Raw genomic sequence first — 13138 nt, forward strand, 5'->3', positions numbered from 1 at the left:
GGCAAGCGCACATTGCACATATGTGTGACAAACTGTCTCAATCATGTGATAATTGATCAGCCTGTGCTACTGGTAAAATCACTCTTTCATAGCAATATCACCTACGGCCTGTTACTATGGGATCACTCTACATGGTGTAAGGAAGCACTATCGCTAAAAAAGCAAGAAAAAAGCAATGGACCATAAAATCAAGCAGAAAACTGGACCCCTGCAAACAGATATTCACCAAGAGTGATGATAATTTTCATTCAATATGTTTTCACCTGTCTCATGCATGTGAAAGAAAATAAGAAGCATTCACCAACAGGAGTGAAATTCTCACCTCTAACACATGCAATAAGGAAAACACAGACATGCCGAACTGTTGAATCTCCATGACACAGGAGTCTTCGAGCGGTGCTACTGAAATATTTAACCATTGTTGTTGTTGCTGTCTTCAGTCCTGAGACTGGTTTGATGCAGCTCTCCACGCTACTCTATCCTGTGCAAGCTGCTTCATCTCCCAGTACCTATTGCAACCTACATCCTTCTGAATCTGCTTAGTGTATTCATCTCTTGGTCTCCCTCTACAATTTTTACCCTCCACATTGCCCTCCAATGCTAAATTTGTGATCCCTTGATGCCTCAGAACATGTCCTACCAACCGATCCCTTCTTCTAGTCAAATTGTGCCACAAACTCCTCTTCTCCCCAATCCTATTCAGTACCTCCTCATTAGTTATGTGATCTACCCATCTAATCTTCAGCATTCTTCTGTAGCACCACATTTCGAAAGCTTCTATTCTCTTCTTGTCCAAACTATTTATCATCCATGTTTCACTTCCATACATGGCTACACTCCATACATACGAGGTGCATTCAAGTTCTAAGGCCTCTGATTTTTTTTCTAATTAACTACTCACCCGAAATTGATGAAACTGGCGTTACTTCTCGACGTAATCGCCCTGCAGACGTACACATTTTTCACAACGCTGATGCCATGATTCCATGGCAGCGGCGAAGGCTTCTTTAGGAGTCTGTTTTGACCAATGGAAAATCGATGAGGCAATAGCAGCACGGCTGGTGAATGTGTGGACACGGTGAGTGTCTTTCATTGTTGGAAAAAGCCAAAAGTCACTAGGAGCCAGGTCAGGTGAGTAGGGAGCATGTGGAATCACTTCAAAGTTGTTATCACGAAGAAACTGTTGCGTAACATTAGCTCGATGTGCGGGTGCGTTGTTTTGGCGAAACAGCAAACACGCAGCCTTTCCCGGACGTTTTTGTTGCGGTACAGGAAGGAATTTGTTCTTCAAAACATTTTTGTAGGATGCACCTGTTACCGTAGTGCCCTTTGGAACGCAATGGGTAAGGATTACGCCCTCGGTGTCCCAGAACATGGACACCATCATTTTTTCAGCACTGGCGGTTACCCGAAATTTTTTTGGTGGCGGTGAATCTGTGTGCTTCCATTGAGCTGACTGGCACTTTGTTTCTGGATTGAAAAATGGCATCCACGTATCATCCATTGTCACAACCGACGAAAAGAAAGTCCCATTCGTGCTGTCATTGCGCGTCAACATTGCTTGGCAACATGCCACACGGGCAGCCATGTGGTCGTCCGTCAGCATTCGTGCCACCCACCTGGATGACACTTTTCGCGTTTTCAGGTCGTCATGCAGGATTGTGTGCACAGAACCCACAGAAATCCCAACTCTGGAGGCGATCTGTTCAACAGTCATTCGGCGATCCCCCAAAACAGTTCTCTCCACTTTCTCGATCATGTCGTCAGACCGGCTTGTGCAAGCCCGAGGTTGTTTGGGTTTGTTGTCACACGATGTTCTGCCTTCATTAAACTGTCGCACCCACGAACGCACTTTCGACACATCCATAACTCCATCACCACGTCTCCTTCAACTGTCGATGAATTTCAATTGGTTTCACACCACGCAAATTCAGGAAACAAATGATTGCACGCTGTTCAAGTAAGGAAAGCGTCGCCATTTTAAGTATTTAAAACAGTTATCATTCTCGCCGCTGGCGGTAAAATTCCATCTGCCGTACGGTGTTGTCATCTCTGGGATGTATTGACAATGAACACGGCCCCATTTTAAAACAATGCACATGTTTCTATCTGTTTCCAGTCCGGAGAAAAAAAATCGGAGGCCTTAGAACTTGAATACACCTTGTATACTTTCAGAAACAACTTCCTACACTTAAATCTATACCCGATGTTAACAAATTTCTCTTCTTCAGAAACGCTTTCCTTGCCATTGCCAGTCTACATTTTATATCCTCTCTACTTCGACCATCATCAGTTATTTTGCTCCCTAAATAGCAAAACTCCTTTACTACTTTAAGTGTCTCATTTCCTAATCTAATTCCCATAGCATCACCCGACTTAATTTGACTACATTCCATTACTCTCATTTTGCTTTTGTTGATGTTCATCTTATATCCTCCTTTCAAGACAATGTCCATTCCGTTCAACTGCTCTTCCAAGTCCTTTGCTGTCTCTGACAGAATTACAATGTCAACAGCGAATCTCAAAATTTTATTTCTTCTCCATGGATTTTAATACCTACTCCGAATTTTTCTTTTGTTTCCTTTACTGCTTGCTCAATATACAGATTGAATAACATCGGGAAGAGGCTACAACCCTGTCTCACTCCCTTCCCAACCACTGCTTCCCTTTCATGTCCCTCAACTCTTATAACTGCCATCTGGTTTCTGTACAAATTGTAAATAGCCTTTTGCTCCCTGTATTTTACTCCCGCCACCTTCAGAATTTGAAAGAGAGTATTCCAGTCAACATTGTCAAAAGCTTTCTCTAAGTCTACAAATGCTAGAAACGTAGGTTTGCCTTTTCTTAATCTAGCTTCTAAAATAAGTCGTAGGGTCAGTATTGCCTCATGTGTCCCCATATTTCTGCGGAATCCAAACTGATCTTCCCCAAGGTTGGCTTCTCCCAGTTTCTCCATTCGTCTGTAAAGAATTCGCGTTAGTATTTTGCAGCCGTGACTTATTAATCATACATCGCCCTTGTATAGACCCTCTATATACTCCTTCCATCTTTCTGCTTTCCCTTCTTTGCTTAGAACTGGGATTCCATCTGAGCTCTTGATATTCATACAAGTGGCTCTCTTTCTCCAAAGGTCTCTAATTTTCCTGTAGGCAGTATCTATCTTACCTCTACTGAGATAAGCCTCTATATCCTTACAAATGTCCTCTAGCCATGCCTGCTTAGCCATTGTGCACTTCCTGTTGATCTCATTTTTGAGACATTTGTATTCCTTTTTGCCGGCTTCATTTACTGCATTTTTTATTTTCTCCATTCGTCAATTAAATTCAATATTTCTTCTGTCACCCAAGCATTTCTAATAGTACTCATCTTTTTACCTACTTGATACTCTGCTGCCTTCACTACTTCATCCCTCAAAGCTACCCATTCTTCTTCTACTGTATTTCATTCCCCCATTCTTGTCAATTGTTCCCTTATGTTCTCCCTGAAACTCTGTACAACCTCTGGTTCTTTCAGTTTATCCAGGTCCCATCTCCTAAAATTCCCACCTTTTTGCAGTTTCTTCAGTTTTAATCTACAGTTCATAACCAATAGACTGTGGTCAGAGTCCACATCTGCCCCTGGAAATGTCTTACAATTTAAAACCTGGTTCCTAAATCTCTGTCTTACCATTAAATCTCTGTCTTACCACTGTATAATCTACCTGATACCTTTTAGTATCTCCAAGGTTCTTCCAAGTATACAACCTTCTTTGATGATTCTTGAACCAAGTGTTAGCTATGATTAAGTTATGCTCTGTGCAAAATTCAACCAGGCGCCTTCCTCTTTCATTTCTTACCCCCAATCCACATTCACCTACTACGTTTCCTTCTCTCCCTTTTCCTACACTCGAATTCCAGTCACCCATGACTATTAAATTTTCATCTCCCTTCACTATCTGAATAATTTCTTTTATTTCATCATACATTTCTTCAATTTCTTCGTCATCTGCAGAGCTAGTTGGCATATAGACTTGTACTACTGTCATAGGCGTGGGCTTCGTGTCTATCTTGGCCACAACAATGCGTTCGCTGTGCTGTTTGTAGTAGCTTACCTGCATTCCTATTGTTTTATTCATTATTAAACCTACTCCTGCATTACCCCTATTTGATTTTGTATTTATAACCCTGTATTCACCTGACCAAAAGTCTTGTTCCTCCTGCCACCGAACTTCACTAATTCCCACTATATCCGACTTTAACCTATCCATTTCCCTTTTGAAATTTTCTAACCTACCTGCCCGATTAAGAGATCTGACATTCCACGCTCCGATCCGTAGGACGCCAGTTTTCTTTCTCCTGATAACGACGTCCTCCTGAGTAGTTCCCGCCCGGAGATCCGAATAGGGGACTATTTTACCTCTGGAATATTTTACCCAAGAGTACGACATCATCATTTATTCATACAGTAAAGCTGCACGCCCTCGGGAAAAATTACGGTCGCAGTTTCCCCTTGCTTTCAGCCGTTCGCAGTACCAGCACAGCAAGGCCACTTTGGTTAGTGTTACAAGGCCAGATCAGTCAATCATCCAGACTGTTGCCCCTGCAACTACTGAAAAGGCTGCTGCCCCTCTTCAGGAACAACACGTTTGTCTGGCCTCTCAACAGATACCCCTCCGTTGTGTTGCACCTATGGTACAGCTACCCGTATCACTGAGGCACGCAAGCCTCCCCACCAACGGCAAGGTCCATTGTTCATATTCAACCATCTAAATACAGAAATGCAACCCTTGGAATTGCTGAAATTTTGAGGAAAGATATCGCACTGTCTAAGCCAAGAACTACTATACAATTTGAATGAGAGTGAAAAAGCAAATTGGACTGCCTAAATAGTGCACTGCTGCATGAAATGAATGCCACTAAGTGTTGCACTACGCTTATTTTAATATATTCTTAACCTTGTGACACTGACACAGTCTAACCAGTCATGACTGGTGAATGGCATAGCTATGGTGTTGATAAATGATAACAGCCACAGCTGTCATCTTACAAGCACACTTGAGTGATTTTATCTCTGATTTGACAGACGTTGTGGTGACACAATAAAAGCAAGATGGGTCATGCAGCCATTCATACTCTATTTAAATATCATAAAATGAAAGGAAGTAGTATTGTAAATGTCACTGTCAGTGGTGGAAATATCACAGTTTAGTGCTGCCAAGTACTTATTCACTGTCATTGATCTGATTTCCTGAGTTGACATTTTCCCAGTTATTTCGCTAATTTTCTAATGATGCAACTATGTAGAGTGTCAGCAGTTGCACTTTATGTATTCCATTCCGATAAATTTTGATATAAGATCTTTCTCAATGCATTATATACTACATAGGACACCATGATTTTTTTAAACTCTTCTTTGGCCACATTTTCACTGAAAATGATAATACTGTACCACTGGGTGGCGGAAGAAAGTTCATGTTTAAATGTATAATTCCATAGCTGGGGAAAGAAATTAACAGTGGGCCATGATTCAGAAAAATCGCAGAAAAATTTGCGCGGTTGGACACGGATTTGAACCTTACTTCTCAAAGTGAATCTGTTGTATTAGCATATATAATTTGCAGTAATCTCTCTACTCGTGGTATGTATGGTTGACAGTCAATTCATTTCCCATTAATCAGAACCACAATTCTGTTACGCACTTAGTAAATGCGATTGTCAACCTGCGTGGCGCTAGAATATTAAGAACATCTCTTTACAATAATCACAATGGCTCTGGGATGTGACAGTCTTGGCGACCCAACTTTCACTACTAATGAACTGTAGGCCTATGTGAAAGACAGCTTACCCTGTCAGTTTTTTTTAAAAAAAAGTATTTCAACTGGCTGTGAAAGTGAAGAGGCAACAACCGCGAAAATACTGGGCAAAATTAGAAAATTATTACTTTAGTACTGCTCATCAGCAATTATTAATGGACGCTGGTAATGTAATTTTAATTTTATAGAAAAGGAACATGAGAAAATTAAAATATATGTCAATGTTTGAACGCTGTGGAAAAATTTTCACGCCCTGTTGGTTACACAGCGATGCTTGTCAAAAATGTCGGATTCACGAAGAGTCTATGCCGGCAGAGTGGCAAATGAAATGTACAAATTAACCAGCAACAACAATAGCAGAAGCTTTGGGCCAGGGGAGGAACTGAGTGTTGAGTCACAGCATTTAATGGGTTCAAATATTTCAGTTTTGAGTTATAACACACGACAGATTTGTAACAAGAGACGCTGGAAAGTTGTAAACACAGCACATACGCATACATTACAATGTATGACGGCTACGAACGTCACTAACTTGTGACTTCAAAAAAATTACAATAAAATGTCGACACGAAAATTTTATTGCTTCAGAAACAGCCTTACTTACAACAGTTACACTCTTCTGTCACTTCAGAGGACCAGCACCACGTATTCCAACGCTTCACCAAAGATCTTCACACCTCGCAGTACGTAAACATTTCATGTATTTGATTCACTGCTTTGAGCACTCACTCTTTCCCGTTCATTCTTTCAACAGAGGAGAATGCTCTTTCGTCGTATTTGGTTCATGTACGGCAGGTATTTTCAAATTTCGTAAAATTCCGGCATTTTACTGTACATGAACTCGTTATTTACAATGTTTTGATTGACCATTTTCAGTTTTATTTAATTTTTCTGTGATTAGTTCGACAATGACAAATAATTTAAATTTAAAAGGTGTGTAGTATTATAGTCAGAACTCGGAACGTGAAAGAAACATTTTCAAGCGGTACATTATTAACATCAACGACTGGTTAGTCGGCGAACAATAGGCTAGGAGTCAGACTGTGGGGTGAGTTATTAGTTACACGGATCATTTTGCACGGTAAATCGTAATGATGTGGAACGAGTCAGTTTACATTAATATCGCAAATTAATTTTGTGCATATGGTAACAAACAAAGATTTCTGGGACAGTTCTGTAGTTAGCATTGGCCAACGAACTGTGTGCCTATTGCACTGGAATTTTTAAATGTCTATAATTACTAACTGTAGTGAATTAACACGGGAAGTCTTCAGCACCACTGGATAGTGGTTCTAATAATGGAAACGAGAGTAAGTGTAAATCTTCAGATGAACTAACGAAAAATATCCTTGTTTTAAGGAAGAGCGTTGCGAAAGTGAGGAATACTTGTGACAGTTATTGGAAACAAATGGACAGCGGATCTCGGAAGGCACACAGACAGTGAAATAACCACTGAAAATTTGGTGGAAGTAATAGTACTTCATTAGACATCGCGTCATTTTTAGAAGAAAAACGTCTATGAAACCAAACGAAAGTTCAAGCTGCAGAGGCGACTGTGGCGTTTAACACAGTGTACCACCATCAAACTTATAATCAGGAGATTGCCCTCAAAATTAAAAGAAAGTACTGTTTCGGGATTCTCGGGCTACTAAAAACAAACTGTGGACAAAACCAGGAGCAATAATAAACGACGTACTTGCTCCCTGTTCTATTACACTATTATTCAATGACGCGTGTAGATTATTTTCTATAATCAAAGAAAATATTTTTATTGGACTTCCGACGGAAGTCTTTGAGTTAGACACCTGAATACTGGAACAGAATTTTTGTCCCAACATTCAAGGGCGATGTGAATGTTTGAACTTCAGCGCTCTTATACATTCCCAGTGTGGCTACTCTGTTACAGAGCATTTTTTCAACATTTGCGATAAGCGATGTCTTTCTCACTCATATGCTGGTGTTCTAATCAGTCGCTCTCTTATTTCAGTATGGCGATGCAGACATTGGACCTATTGGTGCAATTACTGGTTTGCATAGAGCGCACAGAACGTGAACAAGAGCGTCTCTCGCAAACGTTAGTCCACATGGACATCGTCAACTGCAGTCTAGATTGATGCCGCCTACTCTGTTTCTCAGCTTCAGTGACAAATTGGAGCCATGGCTCGGTTTCGTGACACGGCTGGAAAAGAATTTTGTGGTCCATAACATCCAGTGTGAGATTCGATGCAAAGCTTTTCTACTCGCTTACTCTAGTACTAAAGTGTATCAACATCTTCAACCTTCTGAACCGGGTATAGAACCTAGATGAAAGCTCAACTAACAGCCTACTAAGCTTATCATTGCTAATACACGCAGTAAACATTGTACGACGTCATCCACGACGTTACAAGACTCCCTACCACTCCCTCAGACTTGTAAATAAACTTGAAGTTTGCAGCATATCTGTCACCGTAAGGGCAACATCCGCCTTCTACGTGCAGCCGATCTGCAAGTTCCTAATAACATAAGCTCATGCATTTACTGTTTAGAATACGATGCCCCCAATGAGGCAACAATTTGGTGCACCAATACATTATAGGAGAAAATTTCAGACAATTATCGGGGTTCATTTTTCATTCCAGTTACCTGCTTGCCTGCCATGTCAATGAAGGTAATGGGTACTTTCGTTCCAGTTCCGGCAGACGAAGTGGCTTCCACAGTTGCTGCACCCACAGGCTCTGCAGAGTCCTCCACTCTGTTAGTTTTCAGTATTTCTCCATTATCAGAAGGACCGTCTGACCATTTGCTGCAAGTCAGTGGGCTTGTGACTCAAGGATTTTAAACTGCAAAACTGACACTCTTAGTACAGTGATTGTTCCCATTCACAAGTAACGTTCCGACTACACATCCAGTTGAGGGAGCTCAGTCACCAGTCTTTCTGGACTCCACCATTCAGGATGTGCACCAGTTGATGTCCATGTGCTGCACATCCCAGACCTGTGTACCACTGAAGGACTGGCCATTTCTCAGGATTGTTATGTTTGGTTGTGCTGACGACAATATGTTCAAAGGAGAGTCTGATAGTACATTTCATGATCAAGTAGTGTGGTATGCCATTCAGGAACCAGAGCTGGTCCTTCACATGGCTGCAGAAATGGACGATACTTCTTCAGCAGTTCCCAGACCTAACGCCACACAATTGGAGCCATGCACACACCCACACTCACTACTGCAGTAAAGATCCACCCAATGGATTGACAGACTCAGGTTCCTAACAATGCAGTGCAAGCAATATGAGTTCAGAGCAATATTACTCAAACAGTCTTCTTCAAAGATCTGTCTTCCCATTTGGAAAATCATATCACAGGCATTTCAAAGCACAAATTAGTGGAACGCACTTTCGCAAATGTCCGTCCTCCAGCTTCAAAACCTGCTTCCAGAGGTTGCACAATATTGCACGAGCAAACATGCCTCTTGGACCTAGACTATTTTCAGGGTGAGTAATCTGTGAGATGCAGCACTCTAATCAGACGATCTACGCAATGATAAACGACTACATAGTCAACCTCGCTGGACTAGGTGGTTTCATATCAATAGGGTCGATCTTAGGAACCCATCGCTGCACACAGAGTTGCCATCCTTGCTTATCAGGACGACCTACAAGTGTCACAGGCAGGTCTTTATCCACTCGCGGTCGCTCCCTCACTTAAGTTCAAACACAAACGCTGGCCTCCACTGCAGATGTCTAGGATGAGGATTTTGCATATTTTCTGTCTACAGATTTGCTTCAGAAAGTTCCCATCTGGGCCAACCACAGTTACAGGAACAGGGGCACTGGCGATGAGGGCACTCACACTCATAGATGTGAATGACGATGACTGCAAGGTGCCTTATCTGTTTGGAGGCACCACTGACACAGATTTATTTCACATCGAGATGCCTCCACCATCTTTTCCCATGGGGTATCCCCATGCTGTATTCTGGGACTTTAACTTCTTGGCAATGCAGCCAAGATTGGCAGGTTGTCAGACACAGGTGTCCATTAATGACATAATAACACCAGCTGTCATACATTGCTTGTAAATAAATACATCAGCAAGCATACATATGCCAAAATGACAACATGTTTACAAACTAGTCTACAGCAATCTCCACAGAAACCTGTGGTGCCAGCATCACCACCTGCAGCAACCTGCAACACCACTGGTAGTGCTACAGTCATGGAAATATTTTGTTTATACGAGCCACGGGCCGGCCAGAGGACAGACAAGTAGCCTTACACTGGGTGTGTATTTATGATGTCAAGTAGTAGCTAGTGAACCACTTCCATTTGTGGAGCCACAGTTTGGGTTCCTTAAGGGTTCTGATATAGAGTATGTTATTTACACTTACAGTGAGAATGTACGTAATTCATTAGATAACAAATTAGAGGCTACTAGCATTTTCTGTGACCTGTCAGAAGCCTTTGACTGTGTGAATCACAGCATTCTCTTAAGTAAATTAGAGTATCATGTTGTCACTGGCAGTGCTGTGAAATGGTTTGAGTTTTATCTAAATAACAGGAAACGAAGGGTGTCATTGCTAAATACCTGCGGAGTAAGCAATCAATTTTCATCTGGCTACATGTGGTTTTCCTCAAGGTTCCATCTTGAGTCCTTTGCTTTTTCTTGTATACGTGAATGATCTCTCATATGTTACATTTTCAGATGCTAAATTTGTTTTGTTTGGAGATGATATTAATATTGCAACAAACAGTAAGTCAAGTACAGATTTAGAAATGGCTACTAATCAAATTTTCGCTGACATTAATAAATGGTTTAAAGCTAATTCACTGTCACTGAACATTGAAAAGCCCAGAAAAGACTTCAGAGCCTGTAAGAGATTTCCTTCCAGCATATGTATAACATATGAAGACATTCAGGTAGAAGAGGTTGACAGTATTAAATGTCTGGGATTTCAATTCGATAACAAATTCAGTTGGGAAGGGCATATGACAGAGTTGCTGGAGTACCTAAACAAGGCTGTATTTGTAATGCAAACGATGTCAGATGTAGGAGATATAAATCTAAAAAACTTACATATTTATCATACTTTCAGTCTGTTACTTCATACCCAAGTGTTCTGGAGTATGCTGCGCAGGATTAGCTGAGCAGTCTAAGGCGCTGCAGTCATGGACTGTGCGGCTGGTCCCGGGGCATGGGTGTGTGTGTTTGTCCTTAGGATAATTTAGGTTAAATAGTGTGTAAGCTTAACGACTGATGACCTTAGCACAGGGGTTTCCAACAAAATTTTCTCGAGGACCCCTCATCGAGCATGGTTGGTACCTTGTCATATCACAGTACCACGTACCTAAAAAAAGCCTAATTAAGAGTCATTTTATACGTTTTCTGTTTTTGGTACTTAGAAAAAAAATTGACATATTCATTATTGAAAAAATATTGATCTTAAAACTTTTTCAATTTAGCCACCATTGTTATTGTTAAATTTTTGATTTTTGCTCAAAATCTTTGTCTTCAAATGTGGGTGTTTAATATAACAGACTCCTTAAAAAAATAACAATTGAGTATCATAAGAAATATATTTAATATATTTTTTATTCTAATAGCATCTTGCAGACCCCTCTGGCATAGCTCGCGGACCCCTGTTGCGAACCACTGCCTTAGCAGTTAAGTCCCATAAGGTTTCACACACATTTGAACATTTTTTGTTCTGGAGTATCTCATAAAAGCGAGTAAAATTTTTTAGAGTGCAAATGCATGTAATAAAGAGTGATTTGCGGTGTAAATTCAAGAACATCTTGTAGAAACCTGTTCTAGGAACTGGGTATTCTAACATTTATTCATTAATATGTCTGTTCCCAACCAATGGCTCAAAACATAGTATCAATACTAGGAATAAGGACAATCTACATAAAGATCCAGGAACACACATTTTTAATAAATTGCCAGCAACCATAAAAAATGTGGTTTCAGATAAAGCACGGTTTGAACAGAGTTTGAAAGACTTTTTGTTAGGCAACTCCTTCTGATCTGTAGATGAATATCTTAATAGGGACTGTTAGACCAGCTTCAGTAAAAAGTCTGTTGGATTTCAGTTTTGACAGCACTTGGTCCTAACAGTCAAGATCAGGTATTTTAGTGTGATAAATTTATTGAAATTGCATAACTATGTTTCATTCTAACAATGTATTGATTCTGTAAATATTAGCAGTTCCAGTTTACTGTAATTGATTCACATATTTTGAGAATCTCCCGACAAATGATCCAGAATGTGAGTATTATATTAAAAAGTTCTATTTTCTTAATGTTATACTTTCTGACACAATCAATACCCATGAGAATCATCTCATTTTTGGGTCTATGGAACGAAAACTGAATCCAATCTAATGTTGTCTGATCTCTCTTTGCCTACCACTGCCACAATGGATTTCATTCTAACTCCACTCAGCCAGCAACCTGTCTGTCTCTGTGTGCAGCCACTGCTTGCCCCTGACATTTGCCCATTGGACTCTGCATTCAGAAACAGTTGGACTCAGTAAGAAAATTTCATTTAGTTAGATTCAGTGATTAACATCCTGATGGACTTCGTCAGTCAGTGATAATTAATTATTCTGTTGGACACGACCAAACAAGTGAACAGCATTATCCCACTGAGAAACAAAAAGACTTCATCTGCACCATCGTCATAGTATGTGTAAAACTGCGTGCTCTGACGGACTTTAATGAAAGTGGTGTTATTTGGCTACCTGGAAATGTCAGTTGTGAATGTAGTTCTCCTACGATCACAAGTGTATAACAATTTTTCGAGTCGCTTAGGTTCTCTCTGTGACAAACAGATGCTTGATAGTGGTATATTTCTCAATTTCCGGCCGTGAAACGAGGGTGGCTTGTACCTCCATTGTAATTTGTTTGTTAATTGCAGGTATTTTATAACCATGATTAATCTAGTCTGATGTGATTTAGGCCAAGAGAAATTGGCTCTCATGTTAGGTAAACCACAGTACTGGAGTTTCCTATCAAAAGGACAGAGGTTTCACAGCAGTTGGACTGAGGATCATGTTTGCCATTGTTAAATTAGTGCTTGCAGAATTATTTATGTATGTCTAGGTTGGCATCGTTTATGGGGCATTATACTTCCATAAAAAGTGTCTAGCTCAAGGACTTCAGTCTGAACACCATTATGCTTCCAATCAAAATATTACTTGATTACATTGAATAATAGTGTAAAAGAAATGGAGCAAGTATGCCATTTATTATTATTTCCGTTTTTGATCTACCACAGTAATGTTTTCATGTATTGTCGCTGATTTCACGTTGAATGTTATGGACCACAAAACGATTTTCCATTCGTGTCACGAAACTGAGCCAT

The 13138-nt window shown here is 40.4% G+C and overlaps 1 protein-coding gene across 1 annotated transcript in view; it reads right to left on the reverse strand.

The window, feature by feature from the left end:
* The window catches only part of LOC126094762 (coatomer subunit beta), a 116648-nt gene extending 110163 nt beyond the window's left edge, over window positions 1-6485 (reverse strand). The window contains exon 1 of the mRNA XM_049909313.1: window positions 6396-6485. The gene's annotated coding sequence lies outside the window, so the exon portion shown is untranslated. The remainder of the gene's footprint in view (window positions 1-6395) is intronic.
* Window positions 6486-13138: the final 6653 nt, after the last annotated feature.

This window comes from Schistocerca cancellata, chromosome 8 (assembly GCF_023864275.1).
Source record: "Schistocerca cancellata isolate TAMUIC-IGC-003103 chromosome 8, iqSchCanc2.1, whole genome shotgun sequence".
Taxonomy (NCBI): domain Eukaryota; kingdom Metazoa; phylum Arthropoda; class Insecta; order Orthoptera; family Acrididae; genus Schistocerca; species Schistocerca cancellata.